The 24,927-nt window shown below is 43.8% G+C and overlaps 2 pseudogenes; one reads left to right on the forward strand and one right to left on the reverse strand.

Annotated features, from left to right (window-relative positions):
- Positions 1-851: 851 nt before the first annotated feature.
- On the reverse strand, positions 852-1,606 carry LOC131913863 (large ribosomal subunit protein uL16-like; annotated as a pseudogene).
- Positions 1,607-13,427: 11,821 nt separating this feature from the next.
- LOC131912708 (small integral membrane protein 27-like) lies at positions 13,428-13,667 on the forward strand (annotated as a pseudogene).
- The last annotated feature ends 11,260 nt before the right edge of the window (positions 13,668-24,927 follow it).

Consider the following 24,927-nt stretch of genomic DNA (forward strand, 5'->3'; position numbering starts at 1 on the left):
GCTGTCTCAGAGTACTTCTCTGACTGTCCCTTCCTATTTCCTCACCCCTCTTCCCTTGGTTCCTACCCATCCATAATTTAATGAGAATTATACTTGCAATACAATCCAACCACCTCGAGTCCTTCAAGTCATCAAATTGGAGTTTTATCTTTGTCTTCAGAGTTAAAACTTAGCTCTAATTCACTCATTCAGCAGACATTTGCTAAGTGCCAATTACACAGAAAGCTTCCTTAGAGGCACTGGATATTTGGGGGGTAGGCGGAGATGGGTGGAAAGCCCTGCCTGAGCATACGGACTTGAACCTCTTCATTTCTAATCGAAGGCCTCAGAATGCACCATGCATCCTTTCCATTAGACTGTTTCCACAGATAATGTGGAAAACAACACCAGTAAGACTGAGTTCCTGCCAGCTCTTGCCACAATAGACTGCTCTGAGGAAAGCCAGTTACCGGAAGTCACCCAGCTTTGCTCTGAGGGAGTCTGAAGACCCCGGAGTCTCCGCTAATGCTGCCTAAGGTCTAAATGGAATGGCGACAAAGTGAGAGCAGAAAGGTTGAATGGTTAAAAACAAAATCCCTTCACCGCTCCCATGGCATTTGCAGCCTGACATGGAGATGGTCGTATAGAAGGGTTTCAGATCCAGCACATCTCAAGAAGTGCATCTTAGATCCTGGAAACCTGACTCGGGGCAGGGAAAGAATGAAGAATGGACAGACATGGGGACAGAAAAGCTGGGATGAGGTGGGGTGTGCACACTGTGATGGACAGGTACCTACTACGATCTTAACTCAGAACCTCAGTGTGTTTATTTATTTATTTATTTATTTATTTATTTATTTATTTATTTATTTTTAAGTAGATCCGATGTGAGACTTACTACTGAACATGACTTGGGAGGGTACAGGAGAACACCGTGGAAGCCACCAGGAGTGCAGGGCTCACCACTTGTCCAAGCGACCACGATTGGGGCTATACTTGAGCCCACAGCCGTGGGGAGTGAGCCTCTTCTCAGCAACCATGTCTTCAAATCCATCCACATTAAACTTGGTGAAGCCCCGTTTCTTTGACATGTGGATCTTCTGGCAGCCAGAGAACTTGAACTTGGCTCTACAAAGAGCCTCAACCCCATGTTCCTTATTCTGCAGCTTGGTGCGGATGGACACGATGACCTGGCCAATGTGAACCCTGGCCACTGTGCCCTGGGGCTTCCTAGAGGCACCACACATACCTGTCTGGAGCCTGTCAGCCCCAGCACAAGATAACATCTTGTTGATTCGGATGACACGGAAGGGTGGAGCCGATATGAAAGCCATCCTTGGCACAAATACGGGCAGCCTCCAGAGCTTCAGAAGAGAGCTGCTCATGTTCATCTGACACCGTGTGGCCACAAAGTGGGAATTCATCAACCTTTGCCTTCTTCTGCCCCAAGCCAAAGATGCGGATTTTAGCCTCAGGGACACCTCGGCAGAAGCGAGGCTTTGAGTACATACCGCTTGTTCTTCCAATACCGGTAACACCGGGGTGGGTTGGCGACCCATGATGTAAAGAAGATCGTCGGTGGTGCGCTGGAGGAAAAGAGCCTCAGTGTGTTTATTCTGTACAGCATGCGTGAGGAGGAAGGAGGAAGCTTGCAGCTGCTAGTTTTTGTTCACACTGGGCATCTCCTACTTGGATCTGAGGGAAAGGCTTTGCCAGCTGCCCATGGGTCTGAGGCTTGTCCTTGTCCTGGCTGTGCCGGTGTTAACAATTCGCATTCACTCACTCAGGGTTTCTTCCCTTCCCTACAAAGAACGGGGTCCCTAACAGGGATCAGAAAAGGAAGCCATCACGACTGGCAGAGGGAACCATACTCCTTCCTGGTGTTTCTTAAAGTTGAATAAAAGGAAAAAAAAATCAGTCTGCAAGAGAAAAGATGTGTGGGAAATTGTCAACCCACTCTGTGGCCAGTGAGACTAAGTTCCTGGGGATCAAAATCTATTCCAAAGGCCTGTGTGGGGTACTAGGAGACTCTAGGAGTTTGAGCTCAAGTGTAGTGCAAACAAAGCATTTCTCATTTTTATTATTAAAGCAAGCAACACATGAGGTGACATTTGAGGTTGGCGTAAGCAAATACAAGTACATAGAGGGTACACCTGGTGGTACCTCTTATCATCTTTGGTCATCGTGAAAAGAGCCAAGAGTGTTCCTCCCAGACCTTGACCTTTTCCACAGGGATAATGTGGACATGCCAGGGCATTCCCTTCATGTTCTTTCTTTCAAGTGTGTTCATTCATCATAGTTTATGCAATTCTTTTTAGAAGGCCACCCTGTGGGAAGAACACTCAGCACTCTGCCCCATCCATAGTTCACAGTAAATTCACAGCTTTCTTACACAGGCTCCCACAGGAAATAACTTCATTTATGGGAGTAGTACAGAAAATTCAAGAATTATTTCAGACTTCATAAGCTTGCTATATATGTTAGATTTCCATTTCAGTGACAGATACCTGAGCAAAACAACTTAAAATGAGGAAAGATTTATTTCATTCCATGATTCAGAGGTTTGAGCCATGGCTCACTGGCTCTATTGCTATGGGCCTGAGTCCAGAGTGAACGTCACGGTGGTGAGCATATGGTGGAATAAAGGAGCTTACGTCATGGTACACAGGAGGCAGAAAAAAAAAAAGAAAAGAAAGGGTCAGAAATATGGTACATCTTTCCTGGGTATGCCCTCAGCAACCCACTTTCCTCCAACTAAAACCCACCTCCCAATAATACCGTGTTATGACTCCACCAAAAGTTTAATCCATTGGTTGGGTCAGAGATCCCAGGATCCAGTCACCTCTCACTGGAGTCACAGTTGGAGAGCAAAGGTTCCACCCATGAGCCTTCAGGACAAACACTTCCTAACCCAACCACAGCAGTGCATTTTTTAATGTGGGTGAGCTGTTTAAATTGGAGTTGTCTCCTGGAACCTTGGCACACATGAACATGTAATTCTCTATGGATGGAAGCGGATCAAATGAGGCTTGAAATACCAAGAATGTCACCCAACATTGTTCCTTATAAAGAACTGGATCTGCGTCCCTCACTCGGGACACAGAATCAGAAGAAAACAAAGTGTAAAGTCGGCCTAGGTTAGCAAGACTCCATGGGGGAGGGGTGGGAGAAACTAAATTCGATTTGAACCTTAGTCTCATATAGACTAGCAATAAAACTAAGTATTTGCCCAGGTCGCATGATGTTTTAGTGGTGGAGAAAGAAAGCTGGCCAAAAAAGGAAGTAAGATTTACATTTTTCGTAGCTAAAATTTTATGACATGCCACTCATCTTTACCATAGCCAGGAGCTGCATGGTGACACAGATCCTGTCGGGTTCCAAGAATGTTGACCTTTGTTTCAAGTTGCAGTCCTTGTGTGATTGATATATTTGAATATATAGCTGTTTGTCACATACTTTGAAAAGTCAAGGTTTCATAACACCATGTCCTGCCAATTTAAAGGTTCACCGTAGACCTGAACTCTGAGTACCCTGCAAGATTTCAGGTTCATGCTATAATTTTTAATGTTTTATGGGAATCTTTTGGATTGAAGATTTGGCTGCAGGCTGCTTGATTTGAATGACTCTTTTTTTTTTCTTCTTGCAAACTGAGATCTGGGAGCTTGACACAAAATCTTATAATGTACTGTTGAATTAATAAAATACCAACAGAATTACATTATAGTAAGTTCAACCCACTTTTACCATGGGTCTTGTCCTATGAAAGTAGTAACGTTTTAAAGTAAACAGCAACCTGGTACCCCAAAATAACTCAAAGTAAGTTGTTTATAAAAGGTTACTTTAAGGGGGAAAAAAAAGCAAAAATCATTTTTAACTTTGGCATGTGATTAGAGTCAATCACAATGTTGTAGTCAAAAAACATAGTAGATACAAGTCCCTGGTCACATAAGACATCTATTGTCTGATAAGCTGTAATAGTAACTGTTTTCCTGTTTCAGCTCATGTCACCATCTAAGGCTACCTGGACCTCTCTCCTCTGCGAAATACCTCCACAATGCCAGCAGTGACCTCCTGGTTGTAAGCCACACAGAAATGTGTTAGTTGCATTATTAGATCCTGCTTGGCACCCCTCCATGGTCACTCAGACCATGTCCACCCATTTCTTGAAAATCTTTAGCAGCTATACACCCTGGATAAGTTTTGAAATCTCTAACAGAAGGTAAGTAAGGTCTTTATCGACTGGCCTCCTGCCCTCTTCTCAATTCTCACTTCTTTGGCCTTAGCCCTAGGTCTGCCTCTTCTTGGTTCCCCAAACCCTGATCAATGTGAGTCACTGGAACTGCCACATGCTCCTTCTCCCTCTTCCATGCCTCACGCCTACTCATCCTGCAGTCTCACCCTCGGCATGACTGGGATTGTTAACCTTGTCTATCTGGGTTGGAATGAGAGATCTAAAGTTAGGAAACCATATGCTGGATTTGCCTGTGAGGACATTTGGGAAAGACCTGCCCTGAATGTGGGCCTCACCAGCACATAAGCTGGGGGATCAGACAGAGTAAAGGGGGGGAAGTAGAGAAAGTACTCAAGCATAGGCATCGTGTTTCTCTGCTTCTTGCCTGTCATGATGTGACCTGTTCTGCTCTGCCATATCCTTCCCTGCACCATAGACCCACAGCTCTGAAGCTATGCGCCACAATAAAGCCTTCCTCCATCCTTCAGTCTAACTAAAACTGTTATCCTCACATCAGCAAGTGACCTGTCTACACAGGATTTCCCACCTCCACAGGCTGGTGAGACTTGAGACTAATTCTGAACAAGAGATATTTCTAGTGCAGTTCTTAGCACAGTGTGATTCTTTCCTAACTATCACCCAGAGGCTGGAGATGTAGCTCTGTTGGTACAGTGCTTGCCTAGCCTGAATAAAACCTGGCTTGATCCCAGAACTGCATGAACTGGATGCGGTGGCAAGTACACACAATCCCAGTGCTTGGGAAGCAGAGGCCAGAGCAGTTCAAGGTCAAGTGAGCTACAAATAAGTTTTAGGACATGTAGATGGATTTTGCCTCAAAAAATGCCAGAAATAATAAACTGTTACTCAGATTAAGATTACATTTGTTGGGGGCTGGAGAGATGGCTCAGAGGTTAAGAGCACTGGCTGCCCTTCCAGAGGTCCTGAGTTCAATTCCCAGCAACCATGGGTGGCTCACAACCATCCGTAATGAGATCTGGTGCCCTCTTCTGGCCTGCAGGGATACATGCAGACAGAACACTGTATACATAAGAAATAAATAAAATCTTTTTTAAAAAAAGATTACGTTTGTTAAAGACCTACTTGAGGTACATGCTTTACAGAACAGTACGTGGCTGAAGCCTCATGAAACAAGGAACCTAGATGTGATCAAATGTTATGCATGATCAGAAAAAAACGCACTAGTAAATAGCAAGATTACCTCCTCCCAGCTGGTGAGACCTGTGGTTCCCCACCATCCCGGTAAGGAGGAACCTCAACCGCTGACAGCCACAGGCACGCTGACTCAACGTCAGATTGGCTAGACAAAGAAGTGCCTGGAGTTCAAGCCTGACCTAGAAGCTGTTCTACAGCCCCACACTGAGCATGCCTTGTTCAGTTGAACAAGTGCATCGCCTAATGGCAGGCAATTTCATCCTAGTCCAGACATCTTGGAGTGTCCCAACGTAAACCTAGAGGGCACAGGCCAGTCACTCTAAAAAGGCCTCTTAGGCAATCAAGAGAGGTCGTCAAATCAAGATGTAATGCAGCTGCTGCCAGCATAACCCAGCATGCTATTTCGCAGTAAACTGATTTTTCAGTAAGTAGAAAGAGTATGTTCTGACAATAATGATAAAAACATGGTATATTAAGTACATAATCCAGCAATATAATGGATTATCAAGTACTCTCCATTGTCCATAGCTGTGCTGTGCTGGGGCGACACGATAGGCTTGCAGTCATCACCACGAGTGTGTGAGTGACACGTGGTCCTCCGCTGTTAAGCTGGTGAAAACGTCACTTGACAACAAGAACCTCGCAGTTCTATGCTGGGATTGCCACTGTGTGTGTGTGGTCTGTGGTTGGATGAACCGTCATTATACAGCACTGTGATGACACCGTATGATATCGGGACATCTTTTAAAAAAAGGTTTTCTGGCTAGGGAGAGGCTTCTTTCTGAATAGGCCAAGTAGTATGGTTCAAAGGTATCTGCAGATGTGTAAATGAACCAATCTAGAACAGTATCTCCTCTGTCCTCATACGTCAGGAAGCAGGAGTCCTCTGTCCTAACCATCCCAGAACAAGAGCCAGGACAATCAAAGACATGCCTAGACTGAACACCCACAGAAATGACTGAAACCCACACTGTTTGACCTGCTGTGTCTTGTCTTTCTTGCAGAAAGGTAAAGGTTCTGACCCAGCCTTCTACTCTTTCCTGTCTCTGGCATCCTGACATCCTGGTGTCTTTTCCTCGTGGCCCCAGGGTGGCATGCCATGACCTCTTCCCCTAACACCTGTATAATAGACTGCTTTCCCGAGTTCCTCCTGTGTCTTCTCTCACAACACGACCACACTGACCCACTCATGAAAGATACAAAGCTAACTCTGAAGTCTAAAGGAAGCTTCCACCAAATGCCAGAAGCTGGAGAAGGCAGCCCAGGGCTTAAAATAAAACAAGCTGTAATTGTCCCCATGTTAGAGACTGGAGTGCTGAAGTTGTGTCAAGTTACGCAGCGTTCTACCAGAAGAGTTCACAAAGCCAGGAAGCGGTAAAAATGAGAGCAAGGGGGTTGGCACTAAAGTTTGACTGTCAGCTAGAGAGGATCAAGAATCACCAAGGAGGGGCAAGAGAGACGGCTCTGTGGTTAAGAACACTTGCTCTTCGGGCGGGTTAGATGTGTGTGCTCAGTTCTCAGCATAGACATCAGGTGGCTTACCACCACCCATAACTCCAGCTCCAGGGAATCCAATACCTCTGTGAGCACCCAAGGACAGACAGGTGCATACACACACAGAGACACAAGTATATGCACATTAATAAAAATAAAATTATTATTATTATTATTATTATTATTATTATTATTATTATTATTATTATTATTATTTTAGAGATTACCTGGGAGACAAACCACTGGCCACGTCTATGAGGGAATACCTAGACTGGGCTAATTAAGGTACAAAGACTCATCTCAGATGTGTGCAGCACCATTCTTGGACCACGACTCTGAACAGAGTACAGTGGAGAAAGCTGAGCAGCAGCATTCATCTCTCTCTTTTTGAGGACACAATGTAACAAGCCGCTGCCTAATGTTCCTGCCACCATCCCAGCTATGGTGGACTATAGCCCCACACTGTGAGCCAAAATAAGTCCTTCTGTTGTGCTTTGACGGAGATATTTAAATACTTGGTCCCCAGTTGAGTTGTTTGGGAAGGCTTAGGAGATGCCGCCTTGCTGAAGGACATATGGGGGGGGGGTGCTTGGAGGGGGTGGTGCTACTTCCAGTTTGCTCTCTGCTTTGAGCTCCTGTTTGAAGATGTGAGCTCTCAGTTTCCGGTTCCTACCGCCATGCCTCCTCACCATGACAGATTCTCATCCCTCTGGAACCATAAGCCTGTAGCAGGAATCTTAAAAGGTCTTATTAATAAAAACAAACCAGAGCCAGGTATTGGGGTGAATGCTGGAAGATCAGAGAAGCAGAACAAGCCACAGCCACCTCACCTCGCCAGTTCCTCAGCTGATCCTGTTTCCTCAGACTGGAAGCCTCTGAGTCCTCATCCAAATGGATCTCAGCTGAACTGCTGCTAAAAGCCTAGAAGCTTAACCAGGCTCTGATTCCTCATCCTCACACCTTAAATACCTTTCTGCTTCTTGCCATCACTTCCTGGGATTAAAGGCTCTTGTTACCACGCCTGGCTGTTTCCAGTGTAGCCTTGAACTTGCAGAGATCCAGGCGGATCTCTGCCTCTGGAATGCTAGGATTAAAGGTGTGAGTGCCACCATTTTCTGGCCTCCATGTCTGTCTAGTGGCTGACCCAGATAAATTTATTAGGGTGCACGATATATTGGGGAACACAATACCACCACATAAGCCCAATAAACTCTTCCCTCTATGTTGCCTAGGTCATGGTGCCTTATCACAGCAGCAGTTGCTTCTTCGGGTATTTTTGTCACAGCATCAAGAAAGTTAACTGATGCAGCCCAAGAGCAAACGGGGACACTTCTGTTTGAAACTTCCAAGTGAATTGACGAGATGATGTCAGTGCAGAGCGCAGTTGCTGGCTGCCGCTGAGGAAGCCAGTGTGGTGGTCTGCGGTTTGAAATCCCACTCTCCAAAAACGTCTCAGCCTCTGCTGGGAATGGCGTTCAGCGCATCTGTGTTCCCCACCGTAAGGTTTCTCCTGACATCGTATGAGGATGTACACATCCCAGTATGAGAATGGAGTTAGAATGGGAAGACAAGTGGCTGGCTCTGCCACCACACCTCCGAAACATGACCTCCTACCCACAGGCTCATCTTTTATCTAGACATACAGGTAGTTAATCGTGCCCCTAGTAGAACTCTTATTGATTTCTAAAATCTAGACCTCACAGAAAGTATGGGTCTCTGAATAAAACACATTTTGGTTAGTATTCTTGTTTGTTTGTTTGTTTGTTTGAGGCAGGGTTTCTCTGTGTGGTTTTGGTGCCTGTCCTGGATCTTGCTCTGTAGACCAGGCTGACCTCAAACTCACAGAGATCCACCTGGCTCTGCCTCCCGAGTGCTGGGATTAAAGGCATGCACCATGACCGCCGGCTTTTGGTCGGTATTCTTGATAGCAAAATGAATACCTGTACGTACATATGTTCTCAGAATTCACTGCCACTTCTTGGAAAAAGATCTCAATTCTTTTTTAAATAATTGCTAGGATACAAGAATCATATTATAAGTGCTGCAGTGCCAGCTGAGCAGCTGTACACTGTCACTGAGAGGCCATATCTACTGCATTCAAGCAAGGGTGTAACATTCGTAGCAATTTTTGATGACCGAGAAATGATCACTGAGCCAGTTTGGCTCTGAACATGTAGCAAAGCGTAGAAAAGAGCTATGAACTCTAAGGTGTTGTGGAAGAGCAACATATTTATTCTAAGAGGCTGAAAAGAAGACCAAGCACTGCAGGGTGTGCTGCTGCCTGTCTTTAGTCTCAGCACTTAGGAGGCAGAGGCTGAGAGCTCGCCATGATTTTGAGGCAAGCCTGGGCTACACAATGTGTTCCAGGCCAGCCAAGGCTACATGGTGAAGTCCTATCTGAAAAGAAAAGAAAAGAAGAGAAGAGAAAAGAAAAGAAAAGAAAAGAAAAGAAAAGAAAAGAAAAGAAAAGAAAAGAAAAGGAGAGAGGGAGGGAGAGAGGAAGGGAGGGAGGGAGGAAGGGAGAAAGGAAGGAAGGAAGGAAGGAAGGAAGGAAGGAAGGAAGGAAGGAAGGAAGGAAGGAAGGAAGGAAGGAAGGAAGGGAGAAAAGACACACAACAAGGTATAGCAATGAAAAATGAGTTTAGCAAGACAGAACCCCAGAGATGTCCCAGGGACCACATGCAAACAGTGAGCGTGCTCTGTGTTGAGGGAGTCCAAAGCAATATGTGAACGTGTGATTTCTATCATGGAAAAGCTGACCAAGTTAGTATCCCACAGCCTGACATGTTTCCTCATATCCCTATCTGTACTCTTAGAAGCACCAGCCTTTTTCCTGCAAAGGCTGACACACTCCAGTGCTTATATTAAGACTTGTGTTTTCAACAGTTTGCATCAACGCCTGCCAGAACTACACTGTCATAACCTCAACACCCATTAAGCTAGATTGCTTCGACCCAGTGTCTCGACGAACCATTTTTATAAATAGACAGAAAACACAGTAAGAGAACCAGTCTTCCCTCGAAGGCTCAGTCTGTTTACTGTTGCTATAACTGAGTGTCTAAGACTGGGTCGTTTGTAAAGATTTATTAGCTCACGGTTCTGGAGGCTGGGGAAGCCAAGTGCATGGTACCGGCACATGCTCAGCATTTAGTAAAGGCTTCCGGCTGGGTTCGGACATGGTGGAAGACAGAAAAAATCTGGCAAAGCTCGCTCTGTAAGAAAGCCACCACTCTGACCACAGTCAAAACAACCTTAATGGCGTGCTCACCCTGATAGGATGCTGTCTCTTAACATCACTGTCCGGGTGACCAAGTTTCCCACACATGGATTTGTAAGGGACATACTAAAACTTCAGCACCTGCTAAGTTTAGAAAACCTTAAAGAAGTTTCCAGAACAGAAGGCAATTACTTCTACTGTTTAAATCCCAATATCTCCACAGCTCCAACAGTATTCTTTGGGCCAGAGCATTTATTACAACCTGAACCCACGTCCTTATTGCTAGCTACAGTCTATAGCAACAAGGCTAGTACTGACCACAGGGATATTGCCTGTAGAATCAGTAACCTCCCTTTTGCTTATAAATGGGGGGCTCTTTGGAGAAACCATTTACTTCGGCCAAAGGCAGCTGAAGACCTAGAACCCAAACAGGTCAAATTATACTTTGATCCTTTTTCTCCTAAGCATTTGAGTCTTTTCTGTTGGAGTTCTCTCCAGCCTCAGAAAGAGTTCTAACAGAAAAGCAGCAGCCGTAGGCTCATATAAGAAAAAGTTGTGTCCTTGCGTGGTTTGGAGGCACATTCCTACAATCCCATAATCTGGGAGGCCAAGAGGACAGCAAGTTCTGGACCATATTGGCCTACATAATGAGACTAAGACCAAAAAAAGGCAACAGTGGTGGCGCACACCTTTAATCCCAGCACTCGGGAGGCAGAAGAAGGTGGATCTCTGTGAGTTCGAGGCCAGCCTGGTCTACAAAGCTAGTTCCAGGACAGCCAGGGCTACTCCAGAGAACCCTGTCTCAAACAAACATATAAAAAAAATAGGCTCTAAAAGACAGAACAAGAGAGTGGGCATTTATTGAACAATACCCAGAGAATGCTTCCTTCCTCCTCTGGTCAAGGCAAAAGTGAGATCAGCTGCCAGAAAAGAACGTCTGCTAAACATTAGAGAGTTCACCACAGAGATACTAGATGTCGAAGTGGCAGTGGCCTGAAGGGTGGCAAGTCTGAGGAGGGCACTGGACAACTGTCCAGGGATGTGGAATAGTGCCTGCTTTGATCAAAGCCATGTTTACATGTGTGGCCGCCCACATGCAAAAAGTCACAAACTGTTTGCTTAAGATCTGAGCACACCCCTGCGTCTAACCCAGACCTCAAGAAGCAAACTAAGGGGAGAAGGGTCATACGCACAGGAAACCTTCTTCCAAATCAGAAATACTTTTAGCTTTAATTCTCCGGATTTCTGAAAGTGATAGATTCAGAAGACAGAGCATAGGATCAATGAAAAACAGAAAGACTGTGGTATTGAAGCTAACTCATCTCCTCCTCCCTGACACCCCAGAGAAGAAGAAGCAACTCAAAAAGAGAGAGAGTGAAGAAGCCAAGATGTAGTCAAAAGAAACAATCCCGACACTCACCCTCAACCCCATGCATGACAACGTACACCACCCCAAAGAAAATACACCTGAAAAGTCATTGCCCTGTGGCTTTAAATCCCTTGGCTGACAACCAGACATTTGAGCATACACCTGACAAGTCCAGAGGGCTGATGGCCCTTGGGTAATCATCTCTGACACAGTTTCACAACCTCAGTGCCGTGAACCAGCTGCGTAGACTTATCACTGGAAATGTGCCAAATGACATTCCTTTTAGTAGTGGTCCTCCTGAAAAAGTAATTGCTTATTTCAAACTTATTTCAAAGATAAAAGATTATTTCAAACTGAAAAAGTAATTGCTTTGAGGGTATCAGTTAAGACTAACAAAATGAGAATAAAAAGACAGATCTCTTCAAATACAGAGACATTGCCCTATTTCCCCATTTTGCCTTCTCCGACACCCCCTTTTTCTCCTCACACACGTACCACCACCATTACTCAGACAACTGGATTGATTGTTCTCTGCTCCCTGACTAGGAAGAATGTGTCAAAAGATCACAAAATTTAGATGAGTTTATTCCCGGCTTTAAGGTTTTAAAATGTAGGCCACTTGGAGATCCAACAGAGCTATGACAGATAAAATGTACTGGGGACATTGCTGAGGAAGAATGGAATGCCTCGCTCATCCCAACCTACTTCCAAAGCTAGGAAAGAGTCCCAAGAAAGAAAACGAAAGAATCGAACAGATCCTGAAAGGGAAACCATGTCCACTGGTTTGGAAGAACTCACATCTCCCCAGGCAGACCAGTGGCTTCAGGAGAAAAGATACTGAGACCTCACTGCCCACACAGAGCTGGTAGAAGGGAGGCCTCTGAGAAAAGATGGCTGTATGGTCACCTGAGCAGATGATGCCGGGCACAACAGCATAGACATCACTGTACCCCGGAACAGTGAGAACATGGGAAGATGTCCCCTGCGCACCCCCTAACAGCACACAGTAGCAGTCCATGATGAAAGCGGAGGAGAGCCTGTGTAGATAAGAATGAACTTTGGGACAGTTGCATGTGTCCACCTGTGGATCAGGTGGGGTGACGGTCACTCTAAGTCACCAATATCAGCAGATGACTTGAGAACCACATTGATCTGTTTTCTCCTCCAAAGCTCAGCCCTGGGCACTGCTAGCCCACAAGTCCACTTTGAAGCACAGTCATCTGAGTATAAGAAACCTCAAATCCAGTCCCCACAATGACACATTTCCTCCAACAAGGTCATACCCACTCCAACAAAGCTACACCTCCTAATAGCGCCACTCCCTATGAGATTATGGGGGCCAATTACATCCAAACTACCACACACACACATAGGACAGGCCATCTGAGAGAAAAACAATGTTAACAGTTGCAACAGATATAGACTGTGTGACAGAGCAACCATGACAGTCTCATCCACACTGTGAGCCCTGAAATAAAGAGCTTGGAGAGTAAGGAGCAGTTAGGGTCTCAGGACAGCTGGAAGTCTTCAAATCACTTCCTCAAAAAGACCATCAGATATCCTACCTGATCCATAGGTGACCATTTTCACGTGCACTGTGAAAGGGCCAAGTAATCTCTGTTGAGTCCTTGACGACCCCTGCTTTGTGGAACAGAATTTATTGCTCTCTATGTGAAAGAATGGAACAAGGAGGTGAAGAGAGCAGAAGCCGAGATAGAAAAGTTTACTTTTCAAACACAAAGGTTCATTGACATAAGAAAGATGCGTTGTTTCACATTGTGTTTTCATTCTCCTTTTCAGATTTTTCTGCAGATTTCTTACAAGTGAAAATGCCTTTTACTATTTAAAAAAAAAAAAAAAAAGGAAACCAGGGCTCGCTGAAAGATGGTTGCTGCAGCGGGGTGGATGGCGCCCGGGAGCAGGCTCTAGGGCCCACACCACCCTGTCCCTGGTGCTCCCTTACCATGAGGCCAGTGGATCGCAGCACCCTGGACTGGATTGACTCTGTGTTGCTACTTGTGATCGTCTTGCTCTCCTGGGGATTCGTCATCCATGCATCAACTGTAGCTGCACGACCACGACAACAATGACCACAGCTACAGAAGGAGTTTCCAGACAAATTCTTTGAAATGAATGAACTTTGGTAATTCTCAGCAAACACAGTTCTTTTCCTCAAAGAGCACCTATGTAGACTTAAAAGTAAAATTCACAATACAAAAAAAAAAAAAAAGGGAAATCAGGCAAAATTAGCAAGAAATTAATGGATAATTATTAATAATTTATTCCTCTATATTATAGTTGCTAATTATCAAACCAGTGTAAGCAAGAACACCTAGAAGAAAATGCACTAAAGTAACTTCAGGATCAAATGGAGGCACGTTTTGTTTTGGTGTTTGAGACTGGGTCCCGCTGTGCAGTCCTGCTGGCCCTGGAACATGTTGCTCTGTCGGCCATACCATCCTCAAACTCATCTGGACTGCTTCCTCCCCCTAGAAATAAGGGCATGCACCACTATGTGTCCAGCAGAATGTTTTTCTTTATTTTGCTTCTCTATGGATCCAAGTTTCTTACAGTAATATGTATTGTTCATTTTTGCATTTTTATTATTGTATTTTTCATTATTTAAAACAATTTTCAAATTCAAATATATTTTGATCATATTCTTCCCCTCCCCCAAGTCCCTCCAGATCCTCTCCCCCTCCTTACCCACCCAACTTTAAGTTCCTTCTCAAAAAACAAACAAAAACTCAATACAAAAACAAAACCCCTCAAAACCAAGAAAACAGAATAAAATCACATCCAAAAAAAAAACAAAACAAAACGCTAAAGTGTAACCAAATAAAAGTATGCGCGCGCGCGCGCGCACACATGCACACACACACACACACACACACACACACACACACACACACAAGCTCCTCTGTGTATATATATTGTGGCTTACAATTTAGTGTTTTTGTGGAACTCCTGAGCATGGGAACAAGTGGGCCTCTGATTCTTTTGCCTTCTCTTGGGCCCTTTTTCTTCTGTTGGTTTGTCTTGCCCAACTTTTATGTGATAGTTTTTGCTTTATCTTATATTGTATTTTGTTGTATTTTTTAAAAATGAATGAATGTATTGTCCTTTTTAATATGAAACTATGAAATGTTTCATGAATTTACGCTCTGCCTGCCTCCTCCTTTTCTGTGGGGTTCCCAGCTCTGAGGGGAGGGATTGGATAGAGACATCCCATGTAGGGCTGAAGGTTCCAAGTTCTTCCATTCCCTGCATACTGTCTGGCTTTGGGGTTCTGTGTTTGTTCCCATCTGCTGCAGGAGGAAGCTTCTCTGAACATCATTGGGAGTCATTTTGTTTTTTCTTTCTTAGACCAGTATTATTTGATATTTCCTTAAGTCCTTGAGATTTTTAGTCTCAGATTTTTTATAGGAGGGACTAACAGAGAGGAGAAAAGAAAGGACAGGAAGGTGGAAGGAGACACTGCCAGCCGCCACCATGACAAGCAGCATGTGAAGACGCCGGTAAGCCACGAGTCACGTGGCAAGGTATAGATTTATGGAAATGGATTAATTTAAGGTGTAAGAATTAGATAGCTAGAAGCCTGAGCCATTAGGCCAAACAGTTTAAATAATATAAGTGTCTGTGTGTGTATTTTATAAGTGGGCTGTCGGACGGCTGGGGCCAGGTAGGACTGGAGGAAAGCTCCAGCTACACCCAAGCAGTGTCAGGTGTGAGTTTCATCTCATGGAGTGGGCCTTAAGTCAACTCAGATATTGGTTGGTTATACCTACTTGTGCAGGGGCCATGTTAATTTTCTCTATCATTCCAAACTTATATGTGTGCTGATAAAGCCAGCACAAGGATATATATATCACGTGTGTGTGTGTGTGTGTGTGTGTGTGTGTGTGTGTGTGTGTGATATTTTAATCGCATTCTGATGCTCCTGAGACTGCCAATAAAGTTTGTTTTGAATCAGAGGGTGGAGCTAGCTACTAGGTGACCAAAATTAATCACAGAGGTGTTGGAGGACTGAGGACAGATAGACACAGAAAGTAGCAGGCAGGGCCTAGAAAAGGTCTTGGCCTTTTTGGGATAGAGGAATATGAGAGAGAGAGAGAGAGAGAGAGAGAGAGAGAGAGAGAGAGAGAGAGAGAGAGAGATCGATCACTGGTCAGTTCTCCACTGCTTCTCTGATTATTTAGGCTCATACCCCGATATCTGACTCCTGACTTTTCATTGATAAAGAATAATTAGATAAATGTTTCATGTGTGTGTGTGTTTAAAAGCCAGGTGTAGTATTACAGAACTATAACCTCAGTCATAGAAGTTTGAAAAAGTTGGATTATTATTTAAAGATCAAATCTGGACTACAAAATGAGACTTTCTTTTATTTAAAAAGAAAGAAAAAGAAAGGAAGGAGGGAGGGAGGGAGGGAGGAAGGAAGGAAGGAAGGAAGGAAGGAAGGAAGGAAGGGGAGAAAATCAGGGAAAAAGGAAGAGAAACTGTAAATGACCTAAAGCACACTTCTCTGACTGAATGACAGAACACAAGAGTTCAAAGGCAGCCTGACTCTTACCCAGCCTCCCATTCCATGACGTCACTTCCTCCCCTGAAGCTCAGTCTTTGTCTGTAGCACAGACAGACACTGCCTTCTTTAATGAGGAACCTGGTGCTAGCCAGTCACCTCCTCAAAATCATCACAGACATAAGTCACCAGTACAGGGCAAGACCACAGAAGGCTTGAATTTCACCCCTTTCTGAGGACAGTGCCTTCAGACCTGCTGAGTGGATAGCAGAGTTACACTGCTGATTTCCTTTAAACCTCAGAGCACACTTAAAGTCACAATGCTAGCACATCTTGAACTACAGTGATAGCATCTCTTGATCCCCATGGTGCCTTCAACACCAGAAAAAGCATTCCCTCTAAGTGTGTACCACAGATACGGAATGGAAACATCTGCAGATAACTATCTGAGGGAAACTGTGTAGGCAACATTCACTTGTTACTTGATACCACCTGAAAAAAGTCAGCCCTCTGTATTTTCCCATGGTACCCAAAGGAACATCAAATCTTTAGCCTTCAAGTAACATACATAGAGCAAATAACCTCCAGACATGGGAATTAAGCCAGCATAGTGACAGACGTCACAGAAAGCAATTCTAGATCTCTTTCATCAAGTGTTTACAAAATAGTGACCTCTTTTAATCCTCACAAGGCAAGCTCCAGAACCTGTTCGGTCACAGCAGGAAATTGTGAGATGGTGTCCACTAGTAACCTTACTTAGAAGGACGCTTTAGAACCTAAGGCTTAAAAACAGCATGATGCAACCAGGCATGATGGTGTGCACCCATAAACCCCAGCACTTCAGAGACTGAGGCAGGAGAATTACACATAAGATCAAGAGCAACTTGGACTATATATAAGTACCAGGCCAGCCAGGACTGCGAGAGACTATCTCAAAATAATAACTAAATAAGTAAATAAATAACTATCTTCTACATAACATGGCAAAATTTCTGGTACGCATCTTGATATTCCTGTCCTACCCCCTATTGTATCTTTTCATTTCAATGTTGTCCTTTAAATTATAAAATAATCCCATCACTGTCTAGAACATTGGGAATCTCAAATGCAGGGATTTGTCCTTTAAATTACAAAATAATCCCAACTCAGTCTAGAACATTGGGAATCTCAAGTGTGGGCATTTGTCCTTTAAATTATAAAATAATCCCATCACTGTCTAGAACATTGGGAATCTCAAATGCGGGGGGTTGAGGGGAGGGAATCACAAAATCTCACACCATAATACAATTTTAACTTTTGCATACAGTATGGTTTACAGACCATTGGGACTTTTTCATGTGAAATCTTTATTTTATGTGTGTGTGTTGAGTGTGCCCATGTATGTGCAGGTGCATGCACTCAGGATTCTGCATGCCAAGACCAGAGGATGACACCAGACATCTTCCTCCATCTCTCTCCACCTTATGTTTTATGTAGCGTCTCACTGAGCCTGAAGCTCGCTCTGCATTTCAGCTAGGCTGGCTCCAGCAAGCTCCTAGTGTCTGCCCGTCTCTGCTCCACAACACTGAGTTCACAGACAAGTGCAACCGTACCCAGTCTTTACACGAATGCTCAATTTGAGCATTGCTTTCACAATAAGCACGCTTACCCATGTCTCTAGCTCCAGATATGAAATTTTTGGAAGAAATTGCACTTCATGGAAATGGCTCATTATGCAAAATTTGCCCCTTCTCCAAATACACTTACTTCACTTAAATACAGATGAAATGATAAAGCTGAGAGAACTTTCTTAAAGTATAAAGAAATCAAAGTAATAAAAAAGGGAGACCCCCCCAACTTCAAATGAATTATTATCTTTTACTGGAGCAGCTAATATGTAAAGAGCCTCGTGCCAACTCCTAAGTCTGAAAACAGTGAAGAAACATTGATGTTCCAGGGCTGAGAGAATGGATCTCCCAAGTTTCCAGGAGAAAGCAGAGGATAAATGAGTGCTCATATCTGTGAAAGACTCCTGTAAAATTAACTGTCCAGGTATATCCTGTCTTACACACACACACACACACACACACACACACACACACACACACACACACACTTATTTACTTAATAACAGTAGATATAATCCCTTTTTCCAATTTACAGATGAGAAAAATTATATAGAAAGAACATTGTGGAAACAAAATGGGCAAGCTCAGAACAACCCAGGGTAGCTAGCTCTTCCCTCTCTTTTCTTTCTTTCTTTCTCTCCCCACTCCCCCATCTCCTCTCTCTGTCTCTCCTATCTCTCCTTTTTTAAAGTTACGCCACATCTTTTGTTTTCTCAACTATGAACCACTAGAATAACGTTGATCTGCCACTGGCCTAGGAGAGTTTGCACAACTCTCGCTCAATAAGGTAAAAGGTAACTTAAGCACATCACCTTCCCTGGACTTACAGGCTTCTAACTTGGCTCCATCCATATCTCAAATCCCCAGGCCTGGTTTCGTTCACATCTGTATGTATAGATATGGTGGCATAATAATATACTGTTCCCAAGTAACAAGTATTTTCCTTGGCTAAATAGAGATTTATGCAGTTTTTAAAGTTTTTGAGAGATTTTCTTTTTTTTTTTTTTTTTGAGAAAGTGTTTTTTTCACATTTGTTTATTTTGTGTAGTTGTAGAGATTAGAGAACAACTTCCAGAAGTCGGTTCTCTCCTTCCCCCATGTGGGTCCCAGGATTCAAATTCATGTCGTCAAGCTTGGTGGCAGGTGCCTTTATTTACTGAGCAATCTCACTGTCAGAATTTAATGTTTAAGAGAAAGATTTTCGAACATGACATGCCAACTTTGTTAGTTAAAAACTAAAATCCCAGGAGAGTCAAATGCCAGTCAAAATGGACACCTGTCTTGGATGCCTTTCACAAGTGGGTGGCTCGTGGTGCCTTCCACTCCTCCGGCCTCAGGCTTCTTCTCGCCGCAAGCCCGGGCCCTCGTGGCCGTTTTGATTTCTATGTTACATTTAGTATCCGCCTGTCTTCGGAGGCTTTGCATTTCTTGCGGCTCTCCTCCTCATCGGCGCAATGAAGGAAACTTGTTCTGCATCCCGCTCTCCAGTCACCTCTGTGGAAAAGACGGCCATGGCCAGTGCTATCAGCAGAGTGAGAGTGAGGCAAACTGCACTGTCCCGTGGCTGGAAGAGCTCTCAAATCATTCCCAACTTCCATACAGCTCTCGGTCCCTCTCCACCTCCCGTGTGATCGATGGCATCCACAGCTTCTACTTCCCCCTTGCCCTCATTAAGTCTTGGGCCTTCATTCTGCCAGTGGAACATTAGTGGGTAGGCATATCCAAAGACAGGAAAGTCAGTGAATGATTGGGATTACTTCTTGCCACCTAGTTAAGACACGTCCAAGATAGCCTGCTGAATGGGTGAACACTAAAGATGATACGGGTAGCCTCCTAGCTCACCCACTTTTTGAAAGTCAGCCCAGATCCCAGCAGCTGAACCCCTGCAGACTCAGAAGAACTACATTCTATTGTGTGGCACTGAGATTTTGCAATTTGATTTCATATATATATATATATATATATATATATATGTTGTGACCTTTGTCCCACTGCCTCCCTTATCTATTGCTATTAAAAAAAAAAAAAAAAAGCTTCCCAAAAACCCAAAGTGTAAAATGGCAAACATTTGTTATCTTATAATGTCTGTGGATGGGAAATTTTTTTTTGTCTTTTTTTTTTTTTTCTGTTTTCTGAGGTATGATCTTATTATGGCCTCAAACTTAACATGTAGGCTGGGATACTCTGGAACTTGCAGGTATCCTAACTTAACCTCCAGAGTGCTGGGACAGCAAACAAGCGTCATTACACTCGGCTGAGAAATCAGAAGAGCCTTGGCTAGGTGTTGCTGGCTCAGAATCTGTCACGTGGTTACAGTAGGCTATTGGCAGGGGCTACAACCACCCAAGGTCTGATTAAGGGATGCAGGCAGGAGGCTGGCTCCCAGAATGGCTAGCTCACAGGCTTACAACAGGGTGCCTCATGTGTCCTGTGAGCAGGGTGCCTCCGGGCCTTACCATGAGGACTTCTCCGGAGCCCACCCCAGTAACCTCACAGAATGACAGCTTGCTTTCCTCTGAGAAGAGGAACAGACCTGACTTCAAGGGCTAGTCTCCCAATCACACGCCATTCATCGCTCTGCCTTATCAGATTCGTTAGAAAAGGTCCAAGAACTCATCGCATATTCAAAGGCAGGAGAAGCAGGCCCCTTTCCAAGGGAGGCTGAGCTGAGATTGTGGGCATGCTTTACTCCAGCACTGAATGCCGCCCAGCCATATGTTATACACATCTAGCCATGGACTGTATACACCCCTTTACCTGTATGGGAGTATACCAGCTCCTGCACACACTCATTTGTTCCCAAGGATTCCAAAGCTCATCTCTTTCTTTCACCACTTCAGAGTCCAGAATCCACCATCTCAATCAGCTCCAGGTGCACTTCAGTTGTTGTATCTGAAATAGAGTTTTTAACCTTGTGAAAACCTGGGCACTGAAAGAGCCAGCCATTCACTCCTCCCCCCCCCCCCCACCATGCAGTGATATGAAAAACACAGGAGCCAAGGACCAGTGATTGCAATGCTGTCCAGTGGATGTTGCCGTTTTTCTCACCAAGTATCCAGGAATGGTGAGAAATCCAGGAATGCCTGGAAATCTAAATGTTACCTGTAATGAAAGCACAAGATGGCCAAGAAGAAAATAATCACGAGGCTTGGGGAAATGCCTCAGCAGTTAAAAACATTTGTTGCTCTTGTAGAGGACCCAGCTTCAAGTCCCAGCATCCACCCCTTAGATCAGTGATTCTGAACCTGTGGGTCATGACCCCTGTGGGGGTTGAACAATCCTTTTACAGGGATTGTCTAAGACCATCCTGTATATCAGATATTTACCCTGTGATTCATAACAGTAGCAAAATTGCAGTTATGAAGTAGCAATGAAAATAATTTTATGGTTGGAGTCACCACACCATGAGAAACTGTATGAAAGGGTGTTATTACTAAATGTATTATGAAAACTGCATTAGGAAGGTTGAGAACCACTAACCTAAAAGCTTTCAGTCCCAGCATCTACCTGGAGGCTCACAACCGTCTGGAACTCCAGTTCCAGGGGATCCAACACCCTCTGCTGACTTCCATGGCTGCCAGGCATGTACATGTAGGCAACACTCGTACATTTTTTAAAAAGAAAGATTGCTTTAAAAAAGAAAAATGGGGGAGCAAAAGCAAAAAGAGAGAGAGTTTTGTTTTGTTTTTTATTTACAAAGCAAAGGAAAAATAGCTTATTGAAGAAAAGAGAAAGATGCGAAAGAAAGAAAGAAAGAAAGAAAGAAAGAAAGAAAGAAAGAAAGAAAGAAAGGAAGGAAGAAAGAAAGGGAGGGAGGAAGGGTGAGCCTGAGTGGTTGAAGCAGCCCCACAATAGTGTCTCTCAGTAGCAGTTGGGGGTGACAACCAGCTAGTTGCTCAGTCCACTGCTCAGTCCCAATATGGCACCCGAAGTCTAGAAGTCTAGAAGGTTCTGGGAGAGCTGCTTGCCCCTAGTCCATGACAAAAGCTTGGAGATGGTGCTTCTGATATCATCAAAGGAATAAGCAGCAGCAATAGGATAAGACAGGATAAGTTAACTTGTCAGCTGATTTACCATGCCCCTGTTATCTGGGATGATCCCAGAAGGCACTGCCCACAGTTGGAGTGGGTCTTCTTACATCAATCAAGGCAATCGGGACCCTGACTAAGGTGCGGCTCCCTATTCAGGTGATTCTGATTTGTGGCAAGGTGACATTAAAACCGAGCATAGTAGTATCAAACACCAACAGTTCCAAAATTTGGAAGGCCAAGGCAGGAAGTCTGAGCTACATACAGACCCTATCTTAAATAACAACAGCAGCAACAATTACGATGACGAGGACGATGATGGTAATTTAACCCAGAATGTTTAAATTATGAAAAGCTTAGTCACATAATGTCACAACTATTATAAAAGACCATCCACATAAGCAGCTGGGAGCTAGAAGCTATTCATTTCTGCCTCCCTGGTATTATTATAAAAACAACGTTTTTAGATTAGACAGTTTCTAACTAGAATTATACCAATGTCAAAACTATCCATAAGCCAGGTGAACGGCTAAGGATCACCATTTTAAATCCTATGGAAAGTTGTACCGTTGTACATTTACCCTCAAAGCAAACATGCTATGCAAGCAGAAACGAGCCAGAGAACCTTTGAACACTGAACTTTGTTAAGTAAAATGCTTTGTTTGCACTGGATGGCAAAAACACAGAATAGTATACATTTTAGATGGTTTCAGTTTTCCACACACAGAAATCCTTCAAAGCAATACATGCAATGTTGTAGACTTCGATGATATATGTCTTAAACCAAACACATTTATACCAAAAATATCATCTATGTAAGCCCCAAACATGAGGAAGTCTGTTCATTTTTCCACTGCTTTCAAATTTCTGTTCTTCTCTAGGAATTGTACTTTTCAATTTTGTTTTGTTTCAGTTTGAGACGGAATCTCACTATGTAACCCTAGCTAGCCTGGAACTCTGTGTATCCCAGCTGGGCCTTGAGCTTGCAGTGATCCTCCTGCCTCTGCTTTCCAAGTGCTAGGATCATAGGTATGTGCCATCATGCCTGGCTTGAATAGCAGCTTTTAAGTTTGTTTTGGGATAACTAATAAAGTCCAAAATTAGCCTATGAAACTTAAAGTAATTATGGCCAGGAAAGATGTCTGTAGCACACAGTGGAAAGGGGGTATCTAATACTGAAAAGGTCAGAACTTCCTTTATAACAGTTTTACAGTTTCCATCTTAACTCAGTTTTATTATGTGGTATGTCCCCTCCCATCTGTCTGTCCATCCACCCATCTATCCACCCATCCATCCAACCAATAGTCTCCATCCTAGTTACGTCTCCCTTCAAGAAGCCGACCTTCAGTACAAATATGTTTTGCTTTTTAATTCATTCGGATAATCCATACTTGCTTGCTTTTCTCCTTTTAGTTTTGAGGTAAGAACTTACTCTGCAGCTGCCTGACCTAAAACTCACTGTGTAGACCAGGGCAGGCTCTAATTTATAGGAATCTTCCTGCCTCTGCCTCTTTAGTGTTGGGATTACAGGTGTGTAAAACCTTGTTGGGTTTCTGCTTTTAATCCATTGTTTCTTCTATTAACATGATGCTACCAAAGTGGGCAGGTTTAGATAAACCATCTTAGTGTTTTTGTTTTCTGTTTCATGTTTCCTGTCTTCTTGAAATTCTGTTATTCCAGCCAGGTGGCGGTGGCACACTCCTTTAACCCCAGCACTCAGGAGGCAGAGGCAGGAGGATCTCTGTGAGTTCGAGGCCAGCCTGGTCTACAGAGTGAGTTCCAGGACAAGCTCCAAAGCTACACGGAGAAACCCTGTCTCGAAAAACAGAAAAAGAAAAGAAATTCTGTTATTCCACCTGTGGACTTTTCAAACTATCTCCCTATTAATTTCCAATGAGTCTGAGTATTCCCTACTCATCTATCTTTAATTTTTTGCACTGTACCTGGAGCAACTATTGCACCAACTAACATAAAATCTGGAAGTCAAGCTGCCACACAGAAACATTAACTACCTTCATCTTTTACTCCAAAGCTGTCCTGTGTAGGATGCCATAGGCATGTATTCTAAACTGAACACAGTAATACCATATTCTTTGGTTTAAGCAACACCTACAGTTCAAGAACCTATGATGTTTGCTTCAGTATTTATGCTTTCCTGGTTTTCTCATCAACCAATAGGAAGAAGGAGCAGAGAAAAGTAGATCTGGGTTTGCTACAGCACTCAAAAGAATCATTTGAAGTCTACACTTTGGTTCTGTCTCCTTTTGCTTCTACTCTGACATCCACATCAAAATGGTTCTGGCCACAGACTTGTCCCTTCTCAGACACTTGATGGCTGTTGTATTTCCAGAAGAATCCCCTGGAGATGAACAAACATTCAGGGGTTCCTTCACTGCTTCCCAAGAAGCACCTGTGTAGGACCTTCAAAAAAGCCAAAACTCTACCTGGCCTTGCCTTTTCGTCCTCTATCACAGAAGACTCGTAGACAAGAGAAAAGGACAAGAAACGGCCACTTTGCTGGAACTCAACAGCTTTTTACTTTTTTCTATCCATAGACAATACTAAGACAGCTGTATCTAAAAGAACTGAAAGCTTAGTTTAGAACTGAACCCTGTAAAGTGCCACGCTTGCCATGCATGTGGCAAAGAATGTTGGGAAGTTTTTCACCGGTTGGCTCAAACTGTCCGACATAATTCTAGAATAACTGTTTTCCACATTACATCTGCCAAGAGCTTAAAAATCCAGCAGTCTAGACTTAAGGTTCTGTCTCAGGTGACGCTAACGCTTAAGATGTTCTCCTGCCTGCCCTGCACTGACAGTTAGCCGGATGGGTCTGCATTCTCTGCATTCGGTTGTAGGTTGAATCAGGTACAATTCCATATGAGTTACCAGTTCCAAGCCCAGTCTCATGCAAACTGAGCAGTTGCTAACATCCAAATATAGATCTGGCTAAGGTTATCCACCCATCCCACCTGGCCCCTTACTCCTGTATAACACAGGAAGGGTACTTTATCATAAGGAACTCAATTACTAATGGTGATACTTGGAGTAACTTTCATGATGACATCTGTGATATAGAAGTCTTCCTATATATTCTAAAATTACTTGGTCCAAAGCCAAGGCCAATTAAGGCCACATTTGAACCTTTACTGTGGACAGGGTCTCACTATGCAGCCCTAACTGGTTGAGAGCTCACTTTGTGAAACAGGCTGGCTTCAGATTTGTAGAGATCCAGCTACATCTGCCTTCCAAGGGCTGGGATTAGCTATGCCACCATGACCAACTTGCTATGGAATATTTTTAATAC

The sequence above is a fragment of the Peromyscus eremicus genome, chromosome 6 (assembly GCF_949786415.1).
Source record: "Peromyscus eremicus chromosome 6, PerEre_H2_v1, whole genome shotgun sequence".
Taxonomy (NCBI): Eukaryota; Metazoa; Chordata; class Mammalia; order Rodentia; family Cricetidae; genus Peromyscus; species Peromyscus eremicus.